A 15,088-nucleotide genomic window follows, 5' to 3' on the forward strand; every position below is an offset into this window, starting at 1 on the left:
GTCTTCCTTACTCTAATGTTGGGGATCTTCCAGCCATTGCTCAGCCCTCTCCTCACCCCTCTTCTCACTCTCTCCCTAATCCATCTCCTTTCTGAAGAGCTATAGGCATAAATGATATGGATTCAATGTTTATATCACCCCTCCCCCCCAAATTCATAATCCCCAAATCCTAATCCCCAACATGATGGTATTAGAAGGTGGGGCCTTTAGGAGGTGATTAGGTTACGAAGGTGGAGCCCCCATGAACGGGATTAGTGTCCTTATGAAGGAACTCTGGAGAGCTTCCTCATGCCTTCCTCCATATGAGGTCACAGTGGGAAGATGACCGTATATGAACCGGGAAGTGGGTCTTTAGCAGACACTGAATCTGCTGGTGCCTTAATCCTGGACTTCCAGCCTCCAGAACTGTGAGAAATATGTGTTGATTGCTTAAGCCACCCAGTCTATGGTATTTTTATCAGAGCACCCCGAAAATGGTCTGAGACAGAAGGGGAGCTCCCACTTTCTTGTAAGAAGCTGACCCCCACATACTCATCTTCAGCTTAGGCCTCCAGCCGCCACATCACTGCATTCTCATTTGGCCGTCTCTCCAATATCTCAGAACTTACACGACCATTCAGAAACCTTGATCGCCCGAAACTGTTCCCTTCACTACCCCCTTCCCCCAATCAGTAACCAACACATACGTATACACTCACTACATCCCTAATCCATCAACAAGTCCTGGGGGTCCACCCCCAGGACAATGCTTGACTGTGTCTACTTCTCCCATCTCCACGGAACTCTTGCTGCTGCCCCCTGACTGGTCTCACTTCCATTTTTAACCACCACTCCACCCTCTCCCCTTCTCCACACAGCAGTCAGTGTGATCATCTTAGCACGTTAGTGGCTGCCCACTGTCTTAGAATACAATCCAAATTGCTTTGACTACCAGCCCCCCAGGATAGCACTCCTGTCTCTCTCTCTCCAGCCTCCCCAGATGTCACTGTCCCCTTGCCCAGCCTCACTGGTCTGCCTGCAGTTTCTTGACAGCACCACGCTCTTCCTGGCTCCAGAGCCTTTGCCCTGATTAGCTTCTCTTCCTTTGAGATTTAGCTTAGGTGTTGCCTCTCGGTGAGGCCCTCCTTGACTCCCCTGTTCGTCTGCATCTCAACTCGCGGTTTGTTTCCTTCATAACACTCATGGCTATGACTGAGATTACATTGACATAAATTGGATTTTTCACTCTACCTCCCCCACATGAAAATCTCATTTGCCACTGTATCCTTAGAGCCTAGCACCCTGCCAGACACAGAGCAGGTCTTTGGAGAAAATCCCTGAATGAATAAACAAGTATCTTTTCTTCTTAACGGTGGAGAAACTGAGGGTTAGAGTGACGGAATAACTTGCTCAAGGCCACACCACAAGTAGGTAACAGAGCCAGGAGTTGACACTTGGCAGCCTGAGTCTAGAGATGGAGTTTATATGTGAGAAGCTGTGATTGGGGGCGGGGCGGGGGGGTGAATTGTCATTGTGTACATTCAAATGTTATTTACCTACAGAGAAGGAATAGAATACCACCCCCTGTTTCATCTCTTGGAGGCAAGATGAAAGCTCTAGTTTTTAGTGTGGAGGTGGGGGGGTGGCAGGGTAGGGCTGGGGGGTGGGTATGGTGAGGCTTAGGCTTAAGGGCCTTAGGTTCCCTCGGGCCTGCAGAAGTCACAGGGTGAACACCTGTCCTCAAGCTTCCCACACCCTCCTTGCCGTGGGCACCAGACCTCTCCAAAGGCTCTGCCTTCCTGACAGAGAGCGTATCGGTTTCAGAAGGTCAGGCACTGGGCACGTTGCCCTTGCGGTGACGAACCGCCCCTGTGCAGAACCCGCTGCCTGCTGTGCATAAGGGAGACCGGTTCAGAAGTGTCAGTTCATAGGGAAAAGGTCTCGCAGAAATCTTGAGCCTCTTAAATATTCAGCTCCCTCCTTCTCATCAAAAAAGTTTAATCTTTAAGTAATTAAGTAATTTGACTCTCACAGGGAGCGGTCAAGGGGAAGAGCAAGGCCCAGAAACTGGGCCTTACTGGGGAAGGATCCCTCCAGCTGCCCCGGGAAGGGCTGACCTGTCGCTGCCATGGCCCTGGCCGGTGGCCGGCAGGCAGAGATTTCCCTCTCAGCCGGCAGACAGGAAGTGCATTGTGTGCGAGGGAAGCTCAGGCCTTCCTTCCTTTCTTCCCCGGCGTGTACAAAAGTTCCATAAGCAGCATCCCTTCTCCATGAAGAACTGGGGGTGGGAGGGTGGGGTGAAAGGTTGGAGGATCATGTTTTTTCTACACTTTTTACTTGTTGTTTCCTTTTAACAATTTTTGTTTTAAAATATGAAATACACACAGCAAACCGCACCTATCATAAATATCGTGGATCAGATGACTGTTCTCCAAACAGTCCCTCCTCCGCCTGGCCTCTTGGAGGAGCATATTTCCCTGCCCCACTGATGTTCCGCTTGGCCCTGTCACTTGCTTAGGCCAATGGAATGTGGGCAGCGGTCAAAGGATGCCAACTCCTGGCCTAGACCTTAAGAGACCCGTGTGTTTCCTCTCACCCCCTCGGATCCTGTCTGTCACCTTAAAGGAACCTGCCTTGGGCGGCTGCCAGTGAAAGCAGCTCAGAGCCAGGCCAGCTGAGCCCAACCTAGGACTCCACTGCCCACAAACCAGTCAGAAGGAGATCAATCCTTTTTGTCTGCCACTGGGTTTAGGGATGGTTTGTATGGCAATAACTAACTGATATAGTAAGTTCACAGCTTGATCAATTTTCTCAAACTAAATACACCTTTGCAGCCAGCACATAGATTAATAAGCAGAATATCACACCTGAGAAGTCAAACCTCCTTAGTACCCCATTCCAGTTACTACATCCTTTTCTAACCTGACTTCTAATAGTATAGAGGAATTGTGTCTGTTTCTTACTTTAAATAAAGGAAACATGAAGAACATACTCACCTGCGTCTTGCTTCTTTCACTCAATATCAAATTTGTAGGTTAATCCACATATTGTTGCATGTGTTTGATCAATATAGGGTTGGATGTACATATAATCTGATTGATATGAAGTTCATACAGTCTAATTGATATCTTGTAAATATACTATCATTTATTTTCCCATTTGTTTATTATGGGCATTTGGGCTGTTTTTTGTTTTCATTTGCAACAAATAGCTTTGCACGAATGTTCTTATACATATCTTCTAGTGAACATATATGCATGTTTCTGTTGGGTCTATACTTGGACTGAAATTATACATAGTATGTATATATTCAGCTTTCATAGATACTGCCACACAACTTTCCAAAGTGATTGTATCTATCAAACTACTGACATCTATGGGCATTTTGATTGCTCTACATCCTCTCTAATAGTTGGTGTTTCCTGTCATTTTAAATTTGGTCATTCTGATCGGTGTGTAGTCAGATTGCATATTGATTTTAATCTGCATTTGCCTGATGATTAACAACTTAAGTCATATTTTATATGTTTACTGGCTATTTGGATATTCTTTTTGTGAAGTGCCTATTAGAGTCTTTTGCCCATTTTTCTACTTGGTTCTCTTTTTCTTATTGAATTGTAGAAGGTCTCTATATATTCTGAATATTGGTTCTATATGTATCAGAAATATCTTCTTCCACTCTGTGGGTTGCCTTTTTACTTTCTTAATAATGTCTCTTAATGAACAGAGGTTTTTTATTTTAACATAATCCAATCTATCAATTTGATTATTTATTGTTAGTGACTTTTTGCCTATGCAAGAGAGTGTTACTTACTCCAAGGTCATGAATATACCATTTAGTTAAAAGGCCATATTTTCCCTCACTGCACTGCCGTGTCACTATTTGTTTTTGTTTGTTTGTTTGGAAACTGATAAAAAGTCATGATTTAGAGAACATGCTTTCAGGCTGGACACACTAGATTCACATCCCAATGTTCCTATCCTAGCTGTGGATTTGGGGTAAATTACTTCTGATCTCTGAGTCTCAACTTCCTCACCTGTCGTTGAGATAATGAAACTTTCCCCCTGAGTCTAATAGGCATCGAATGAGAAAATGCATGAAAAGCACTTACTATAGCGCCTGGGAATGAGTGCTCAATACCTATCTGCTGCCGCTATTACCCAGTTCCTGATATTAACAGAAATAGTCAACCGGCATTTTTCTGATCCGGGAAACAAATTTGTTGTCTGTGCTCAGTTCTGTTTCCAAGTTCTGTGAGGCCTGAGACAGAGCAGTCCTCTGTGTTCCCTGAGCGTCCGCAGGGGCTCGCTGCTCCAGCACCCTTACGGTTTCCAGCCTTGGCTTCCTGGGCTCTGTGAAGGCAGCAGCCTCCCTGCATTATTTACTACCTTTTTAATTCCCTGCTGCTCGGCCTTGGAAGCTGTAGACGCAGCTTCCTGGTGAGCTGGCATCACTGAGCGTACTTTTCGGGTTTGTTTGTGACACCCAGCCAGCTGCTGGCCTGTCCAGCCGAGAACCAAAAGACTCTTTTAGGACAACATCCTGTCTTTGTGAAACTGTTTCATAGAGAAACAGCTGTGAAAGAAGCCCGCTGGCCCGTGTCGCTGGCAATGAAGTTTTAACTTAATGCAAAGCATAAATAAAATAAACACCAGACATTCCCCACGTCAACCTGGTTAGTTATGTGGTCTCTCTCTTGCTAAAAATGTGTTTGGGGCACTTCCCGTTGGCAAGTGGAGTTAAGGCTTCTGCTGAACCTGGAGCGACCAGATTAGAAATGTTTCCTGGGGTTTGGCTTCTGTCTATGGAAATGTCAGCGTTTTACTCATGTTTTAAGAAGGCTGCAAATGCCACCACTTGTGATTGTCAAGATCGGGTTAAGTGTCTCTCAGGGGAGATGTAACTAAAATGGTCTGATCCTCTACAACCTGAAAGTGAGACATTGCTCCTTGGTATGTTGTTCATGTATTCAATCCACCCACACGTAGGAAGTACCATATCATGCCGGGTCCCCTGCCAGGGTCAAGGGGGAAAAGACAAGTGTGCTACCTTTCAAATCCTTCATTTAGACCAGGGGTGGGGAACCTTTTTTCTGCCAAGGGCCATTTGGATATGTATAACATCGTTCACAGGCCATACAAAATTATCAACTTAAACATTAGCTTGCTCTATTTGGTCAAACATTTAATTAACTCACCCCTAATGCCTTGGCAGGGCCAGTTCAAATGATTTCTCGGGCTCCTGAGTCAGACCATAACAATTAAATCACAGTATTTAGGCAGATATTTCAGAACGAGAGTTGGTATTGTTTTTAAAAACGTTTATGTCATGCCTGTTCTTGTACTTCAACTCACCAAGACATTTGCCGTGGCCTGTCACCTTTGGGGTGACTCTCCCTGGGTGACGATGGTGTGGCAGGCCCCTGCCGAGTTAGGAATTCTCCATTTGGCTTGATCATTGCTGGTTTCTACTTTGTTTCCCACGAGAGAGCATTTATTTAGTCCCTACATTTACTTTAAGCTAAATCAAGTATATATAGGTTGGTGTCTTAGGCCGGCTTGGCCTAGTTACCTGAACTCTGTTTGAAGGCAGTGGTGGGAGAAAGATAACGTTGTTCCTGCTTGTACCCTATCGAGATTAGTCTCCTTGATAAACTGGCTACATCAGAAAACTGGACATGTCTCTCTTTTTTTTCAGGCCAACGTAAATAACAAATAGAAGTCCTAATATTTTCCTCTTGAGCCCTAATAGATCTCCTCCTCATGTGGCCCTGGGTGAGCAGCCACTATGGAGGCCAGTGCCCACACCTGGTATATTCAGCTGGACCCCGACTTAGCCCTCTTGTGCAGACGAGGGCCTCTGGAGTCTCCCCAGCTCAGAGCTATGCTAGGAAATGCACTGTCGCCCACTAGACTGTCCGCCCACTCATTCAACACATGTTTCTGCCTGTTCCCAAGTGTCAGGCTCTGGGTAGTTCTGGAGAATCACTATTGAATAAAACAGATAAGACAGCTGCCCTTGAGAAGCTTACACTCTAATAATAGAAAACACCCAATAAAATACATTAACACATTATAATAGTGGCAGTGACAAGCAACAACAACAAGCATCCCAGAATGCAGTAATGAAGACAGGTGTGTGTGCAGATGTTGGTGGGGGCACTCCACTGGCAGATCCTGACTTAAGCACTCTAGCAGCGGAAAATAACCAAAAGAAAAACCAACAATTATTATGCATTAAATTGGGCATTTGGTTTTAGAGGAGTATATTCCTGAAAGGGAAATGAGCGTGAAGAGTGTGCACGTGCATTTACTTAATAGATAATTTTGTCTAACAAACATTTGCTGTGAATTTACTTTAAGTAAGGAGACACGCTCTGCAGTGCCGTGAAGGGAGATTTACTAGGTAAGCCTGGGCCAAAAGCCCATGGTTATTTAGGAATATCTGAGCGGCTCGGAGCTATTTATAACAGCAGAGCAGTGCGTGGCCTGTGGCCGCCTGGCTGACATGTCTGGGCTGGGAGCTGACCTGGTGGAGCAGGAAGAAGTGGCTCTGACGATGTCACAAGGAATGATTTAGATTTCTCCTTGAGACAAGCAACTGCTTGACCTGAAGCTCAGCTGGCTCTTTTGCTTTCTAACCCTTGCTCAAAGGCATACATAATAATGTTGTAGCCCTACTATGTGCTGGGAAACATTTTAGATGACTTCATCCATGATTTAAATCTCACCTCAGCCGCATGATGTGGACATTAATATCTTCATTTTACAGGTGAGGAACCTGGGGCTCAGGCTACTCAAGCTCTTTGCCCACATTTCCAGCAGAGCCAGGTTTCTGATGAGCATCTGTCTCCGTGCAATCCCACGCTTCTTCCTATACCCCACAGTACCTCTAACTAGACCCTGAGCATCTTGAGGGTGAGACCATGTTTTATTCATTCCTGTAGCTTTAGAGCCCAGAATTGTAAGGAATCTAGTCACTTGTTCATTTGTTCATTAAAAAAAAAATTACTGAGCAATAATTAAGTGCCAGGACCTGTGCCCTGTGGTTATTAAATATATATATATATATATATATATATACATATATATATATATATATATATATATATATATATATGTATATATATTATTGATTTCAGAAAGAGGGAGAGAGAGAAACATCAATCAGCTGTCTCCTGTATGCCCCTACTGGGGATCAAGCCTACAACCCCGGCATGTGACCTGACCAGGAATCAAACCGGTGGCCTCAACGGACAATACTCAACCAACAAGCCACACTGGTCGGGCGGTCATTAAATATTTGAGAAATGAAAGGGGGAAGGGAGAGAGAAAGGGGGAAACACATCCAAGGGAGGGAGCTGGGTGTACAGCGGGACTCAGTAGGGCTGGACCCAGGGCTCAGGGCTGTGTGGGAAGGGGGGAGGGGCGGGGAGAGCCCTCCGCAGGAATCACTCCTTGGCTCTGGCACTCATTTGCTTTGTGTCATTGCCTGTCTGGGCTTCAGTTTTTGCAGAACTTTCCAGTGATTCTCAGGTAATTTTTTGACCAGTAATTTTGAAAGCTTTGTAAACTGAGCACATCACATGACCTGACCATTCCTTTCATGTATGTGACCTTTCCATTATTTGAATGCGTTAAGGAATGACTATTTTCCTGAGGAGTGACTAATTTTGCAAGATTAATGCATGAAGTTTGTTTTTTACCTGCGTGGATTTGAGCACTTACTGTGTGTAAGGCACTGACACAGCAAATGTTGATGGATTGATTGGCTGGTGTGGGTGGTGGAAAGATATCTGAAGTCAACTTGAAAACCCTGGGCTCTAGACCTCACATAGCAATAATTTGCTGTGTGACTCAGCACATCACTTCCTTCTCTGGGCCTTAGAGATGCTGATAATTAGTCAAATTGTTCAGGGGCTGGAAGGGTGCAAGGGCTGTTGGTATCTTGAAAACATCCCCTAGGTGACTCAAATGTATAGCCAGGATCAAGAACCACTTGTTTACATGTTTTTCTTCCTATGTATCCAAACTCCAAGTCTTCTAGTACAAGTGTCTGACCTACAGAAAATATGAGAAATAGATTGTTGTTGTTCTTATTTTTAATGAAAAAAAAAGAAAGCCAATGGAAGATATAGGAAAAGAAAAAAGAGGAGCAGAAGCAATTCATGTTGAATGCTTCAACATCACAGGATTACTATTATCTTCATATAATCTCTCTGAACTTCACTTTCCCAGATGAAGATTATATAATTCCTGATAAACTGGCTTAATACATAAATAAACAGAAAAAAATAGCCTTGATTTGTAACATTTGCCAATTTCTCTGGTGTAAATACTCCCACCATGGTTAATTTTCACTTATGAACGGTTTAACAATGGCTCAGAAAATGTCTGGATATTTAACCATCACCTGTACTAGCCAGCTCCAGCAGAGCATATAGGGGAATAAACAAATTAAACATGCATGACATGCTTGAGATGGTGCCTGCCACACAGGAAGCCCTCAATAAATAGCAACTATTATTATCAGTATGGTTATTAACAGTGTTATTTCCTTTATTCTTATTTTACTAATATACAGAATTTATTTTGTTCTGCCAGGGCTCAGAGTTACTGAGGGACAAAACTTTTTTCAGTGTTTTAAGTAGAACCCTGAAAACTCCTAACACCTATACAGCATCCCCATGCAGTCTGCTTTATAATCCAGAGGTCATTTAATAGAAATAAATAACATTTTCTGAGTTAGAGTTTTTGAAGCACTTTCATGGCTTTTTCTCCTCTTTTGATACCCATAAGGTGATGAGGTAGGTAGGATGCCCCCCACTTTGCAGTTGAAGAATTGAGGTTCAGAGAGACTATGACTGACTTGGGTCACACAGCTGTCAGTGGTAGAGTTGGCTCTCAAAAAAGCCCAGTGCTCTTGCCCCTGTCATAGCTGCCTCTCAATTTCTAGGAGGCAGTTATGTGGGACATGTGGTTTTCCTGGCCAGGACCCAACTTAACCTGGAGGGAGGGGAGGAGAGGGGGGGATGGAGGGAGGGAGTTGATCTCATCTACTCAAAACAAGCCACAGCACTCACAGCCAATGGTGGGGGGAGCTTAATATGAACACAAGACACAGCACAGCTGTGAGTAGACACCTCAGTGAGCATCTTTGGGGAAGGCATCTCCAGAGGGAAAGATTACTAATTCATGATAAGGATAATGTGGACCCGTCTCTCGCTTTTAATGTGAGCTTGAGTTACTGCGATAATTACGTTCGGAGGCATGAGAGTATTAAGCTGTGTAGTGTGAGAAGCCCTGTTGTCTGTAAAACGATGAACACAGTTTAGTGGAATGGGTATGCGTGCGTGCATGTTAAGGGCAGGCTGGGAGGACTCCTGCGACGTTATGGAGGTTGGTGTCTGCTAAGTTGGGCAGCTACTGAGGCTCCCCAAATATAGTTCTTGGGCTGAAAGCCTTTCCTTACTTAATAGGCGATGGCTGTGTCACTAGGGAATGGAATATACTCCATTCTGTATTCTGGGGATTAGCAAGCAGAGGTGGTATCGGGAGAAGGAGGGCACACGTGATGTTTTACAAGCAGTTGTCCTGCGTTGTGTCGCCTGCTAAGAGTGGGCTCCAGCATGGCAGGTGGGTGCCAGGAGATTCTCTGGGGGCTTGGGAGGGGACTTAGAGGGGGTGCGGGCTCTCTGTGGCCTTGATTGGACCAAAGGACCTCTCAGTCCTGCTGGCCACCCACCCACTGGACAGCTAGCCCCAAATTTTCATGTTTCAGGAAAAACCCCCAAACCCCCAACATACATGAAGTGTATGTTTTTTAAACAACTTAAGAGAGAGCCATTTAGATTGGATGCCAATTTTTTATTACTAGAGTTTTATTAATATCATTAAATCAGTAATCACAAATGACTTGCATTCAGACCTTAGTTATTTTGTGTAGCATTGCCTAGAAAGAGCGATGCCAGTGCCAGGAGAAGTGGGTTCCAGGCTCAGGAGGCTTTGGAAAGAGCTGTGGATTCGGGCCATGGGCTCCAATGCTCTTTCTGCAGAACATCTCCAAATGATGCTTCCCAGCCTCAGCCTGATGCCCTGGTTGGAATACGTTCCACCTTGGCAAGTCCCTTTGAGAATTGAAGCCCAGGGATGAGGAAGCCAGCAATTTTGGAGCAGTTCCTAAGTGCTAAACTGGGCCAGTTGCTTTCTCGATGCTACCTCATTTAACTCCTATCACCACTGATACGAAGTACCTACCATTGTCCACATTTTACAGGAGAAGCAAGATGCCCAGAGTGGTTGGCCTAGAAGGCAGCAATCAGGCAGGCAGGGGGAAGGACAGATGTCTCTAGGCTTGGGCATCACAGAAGGCAAATTTGACAACGTGCTTAACCTTTCTGGAATTTAGATAGCTTTGCTAACCTTTGGACCAAGCTTTAAAGAGTAGATGTGGTTTTAGAGATCTGGGCAGAGAAAGGGCAATCAGTGGTTCATGGGGAAATAGAGGACATGACAACTAGTCCTATCTAGTTGGAGTTTCCAAGTTATATGAAAGAAAAACAAGAGATAATTCGGATGAGTGCTGGGGTGTAGGAACCTTCAATATCGGAATAAGTTTAACTTCTGTAAAGAGCCACTGACTGGATTTTCAGCAGAGTGTGACATGATCCCAACCCAGAGGTGTTCTGTCAATCAGACAGAGGAATGGAGGCTGGAGAGAGGGGTGCCAATGCCAAAGTCACTGGCCAGGTGAGAGATAAAAAGGTGAGAATTAGAGCGGTGGCAGTGAGCAAGGGAGGCAGGAAAGGCTACAAGAGAGATGTCCGGACAAACAATTTATAGGCAAGCCCTCTGAGTGCCCATCCAACATCTACCATACCCTACATGGGGGAACTGGGTTAACCTCTCTGGTGCCAAGTTCCCATGGCTGGAAAGTAAAGAGGTTGGACTAGAAGATGATTTCTAAATGTCCTTCCAGCCCTAGTTTCCTCAGACTCCCTGCCTGACCTTTCTGTCATTGCTCTTCAAGCTTGCTGGCCAATGTCACTGAACGGGGGACGACTCTCAAGCAGGGCCCCCCGTCACACCATCAACAGCTGGTGACTTTTCTTCGGTAAAGCCTTGCAAAGTCTCCCAACTAATTAGATCAGTGCTGTTGCTCTGACTTCACAAATCTTCCGAAACCAAATGATACTACAGCAAAATAAAAGTCAATGGAGCAAAATAATAGTCAAGAATACATGAGAATGTCCCTTTATTACAAAGGTGACATTTCAAACCAGTGAAGGAAAGATGAATTTGCCCAGCAGGCCTAGGGAAAATGACCGCTTAGGAACAAAAATAACAGTCCATTTCTACCTCACTCATTGGACCAATATTAATTCCAAATGGTTTTAAGAGAAAGATAGAAAAAATTACTAGAATAAAAAATAGAGACCGTTAGTATAATCTTGAGATAGGGAAAGCCTTCTTAGCATGGCATTGAGGCAGTTACAATGAAAGAAGAGATGGATAGATTTGACCATATAAATATTTTTAAAATTGCACATCCCAAAGACACCAAAGCCATTGCCGGTGTTGTGTCAACCGTCTTAAGTGTTTCTGGGAAGGGGAGGGAGCCACTTCTAAGTATCTCAACTTGACATGGCAGAACCCATTACTGAAGGAAGTGAAGAGAACTAGTTTCAGGAGGAACTTCGGAATGGAAAGAAGCCTGCACCAAAGCCTGGAACAGGGTTTTCAAGGAGGAGACACCGAGAGCAGTTGCCAAGAGGACCGTGGGCTCCTGCTCCCCTCTGCCCTGGGCAAGAGTGTCAAGGTCCTACTGGGTTTACTTTGCCACTTCTGAGCCTTAGAACCCCTGACTGAGTGTCTGAAAGGAATGAAGAGATCACCTCCCTCTAGACCAGTGATGGCGAACCTATGACACGCGTGTCAGAGATGACAACGCGAACTCATTTTTTTGGTTGATTTTTCTTTGTTAAATGGCATTTAAATATATAAAATAAATATCAAAAATATAAATCTTTGTTTTACTATGGTTGCAAATATCAAAAAATTTCTATATGTGACACGGCACCAGAGTTAAGTTAGGGTTTTTCAAAATGCTGACACGCTGAGCTCAAAAGGTTCGCCATCACTGCTCTAGACAGTGTCCTTGGCTCCTCCTAGGAGCCTCGGGAGCTTGTCTTTCCTGTTCGGTCTTCACTGCCTGGGTATCACAAGGGAGGGATTTGGTGTCACGACTGCGTTCACAGACCATGGCTGTGAGCCAGGCCTCAATGCCCACAAGAAACATGATCCACCTGCTCTAAGGGAACAACGGGGCCACGTGCCTCACAGACTCACTAATAAGTGGCTGGAGGCTCCAGGGTGGGGCACTGCTCTTTAGAGCCAGCAGATCTCTTCCTTGCTGATTCTCCCTCGAGGAGGCCGAGAAGGAGGTGTCGTGCTCCCTGCAGAGAGCGAGCTCCTGTACGGTCTCCTCTCCATCCACAGGCTGCTGGCCTCTCCTGAGCAGTGACCTGGGATGGACACACACTGCCCTCAGCAGCTAATTCATATGTGACAATGGGTCCCAGCTCAAGAAGAACTTTTTAAATGACAGGTCAGGTGGTGGCTAACATGGATAGAATAGGATTCAAGTTCTATCCACAGGTGGAGGTTACACATACCTGGGTTCATTTGTCATTTAGGGGAGAGGGCCTGGGAAGAGGAGTCCCTGGAGAAGGAACCAGGCATGATGGTTTTGAAGGAGTGGCAAAGGCTTATTGCCGGAGGAGAGGAGCATTTCTGAGCAGTATCTCAGATTCTGATTTGGTCTCCTGCAGAGGTCACGTTAGATTCATGTTTGAGCTCTATGGAGAGCTAAACCCTAAAGTAAAAACAAACTCTGGACCAGCCCAAGTCATACACAGAGTGTATCAGTCAGAATTCCTCCTTTTAGGCAAGAACAACAAAAAATGATTCTGGCTGACTGAAGCAGAGAAGGAATGCTGTGAAAGGATGTCACATAGGTCACAGCATGGCCAGCCAGAATGACTAGAAAACAAACAGAAACAAAAGGTTACTATGCAGCCAGACCCATAGTTAAAGCCACAGGCAGAAAACCAGCTTAGAGAGAAGGCTGATGCCTTCTTCACTACCAAACCCCATGAACAGATACCCATAGCTCACTAGCCTTGACATGGATGCTGCATATCACTGCCTCCACCACCACCACAACTACCATCACCACTACCGCCAGCACCACCAGCACCATTACCACCACCATCATTGCCACCACTACCACCATTGCCACTATCCCCACTGCCATCACCACCCCCACCATCACCACTACCACCACCACCACCATCACCACTACCCCCACTGTCACCACTGCCATCACCACCACCACCATTCACTATAAAAAAGGATGTGTCCCTGACCCTGCTTCACCACTGTGGTCCCTGATTTTTGATTCAAAGTCCAAGGTGGGTGAAGCTAATTGACCCACACCCTATTTTCAAGAAAGAAGGGGAATGTGAGTATCTATCCTCTTCAGCTTTTAGATCTGTACATTAGGGAATTCTCCCAACATATGTGGTTGGAGGAAAGGGGCAGTCAGACAGTGGCATCCCAGAAGATGGAGAAGGAGGAGGAGAACAAACCAGCACTACAGGTTGAAACAAATATTGAAAAAGATCACTTATGTTCTCTGAGCTGTAGTCTCCTCTTCCATAAAGAGGCTTCAATTTGTCTGAATTTCATGGAGGAATGAGTGTGAGACTCCATTGTCAACTGTTTTGTGAACAAATGGAATCATCATTGTCATTGTCATCATCATCACCATCATCATCTTAAGCATTATTCTCTGGGTGAAACCTGACTCCCAGCATAGTGCAGACTGAAGGGGTTGTCAGAGATCCCTGTCTCTACCATAGTGTCTTCTCCTTCTCCCAATCCAGATTTCCTCAGCTCACTCCCACTAACATTTTGGACCAGAAACACTTTGTCGTATCCCCTGTATTGTGCATTGTAGAATGTTTAGCAGCATCCTTGGCATTTACCCAGTAGATGCCAGTAGCACCTCCTCCCAAGTTGTGACAGCCAAGTGTCTCTAGACATTGTCAAATATCCCCTGGTGGGCAGAATCGCCCCTCATTGAGAACCATTGCTCGAATTTCATCCCCAACTTTTCCCATTTCATCACCACCATATTGTCTAGAGGTGAGAGGCTCTCAGGCTCATGTCTATAGTTTCCTCAGCTCTCCTGCTGCCCACATTGAAAAAAAAAGACTTAGACTTTCCTTCTGGAGAGAGACTTTCCCTCTGTGTGCTAGGAGCATACAGAACACCAGGGCTCCCTCTTCACCCCTGCATAAGGAGGCTGGGAGGAGGAAAAAGGCAATCCTACGTAGCCTAATATTTATTTTTTAATAAATCTTTAATTTTCTAATATTGCCCTGCATGTCTTCACCTCTTGGTCTTTGCTTTCTTATCATGTTCTCCCTCACCCCAGCCCCTCTCCACTTGCCCAAACCTTACCTTTCCTTTCCTCCTTGAATTAACCAGCATTTCTCCCTTTCCAGAATGTTCAGTACCCTAATCCAATGCTACACTTTACACTGTGCTCCACCTCAAGTATAGAATAGCAGTGGGGGTGGAGAAGCTGTAAGCCTATAATAAGATGCCCTGTGAGAATCCTCATCAGAGAGATGTTATGAGGACATTGTTGATTTCTCCATGCAGTCCTCTCTTAAGACCCTCAAGAGAGATGCCTGAATCACTCCTGAGCAACTGGTTGGTTTTTATTTTATGAACGCCATGAACGGAGTCACTTACCATGTTTGCCCTTCCCATTAGCTGTTTAAAAGCTCACAGCCAAGTTTGTGGTCCACAATGGCCTTTAGGTCACCCATAGCATATCGTTCTCCTAGTTTAATCTCATTGCTGGCTCCATTTTATGCCCTTACTCTGTTTTGTTTCTTTCGTTCCTTCTTTAACTTATGTTCCTGGAGGTTGCCAGTATAATTAATCCAGTCTTATAGGTGAGGGAATGAAGACACAGAGAGATTGAGTTCCTTTATCAAGGCCACACAGCTACCATACAGCCAGTGTTCAAAACCAG

The sequence above is a fragment of the Myotis lucifugus genome, unplaced genomic scaffold (genome assembly GCF_000147115.1).
Source record: "Myotis lucifugus unplaced genomic scaffold, Myoluc2.0 scaffold_14, whole genome shotgun sequence".
NCBI classification, from domain to species: Eukaryota; Metazoa; Chordata; class Mammalia; order Chiroptera; family Vespertilionidae; genus Myotis; species Myotis lucifugus.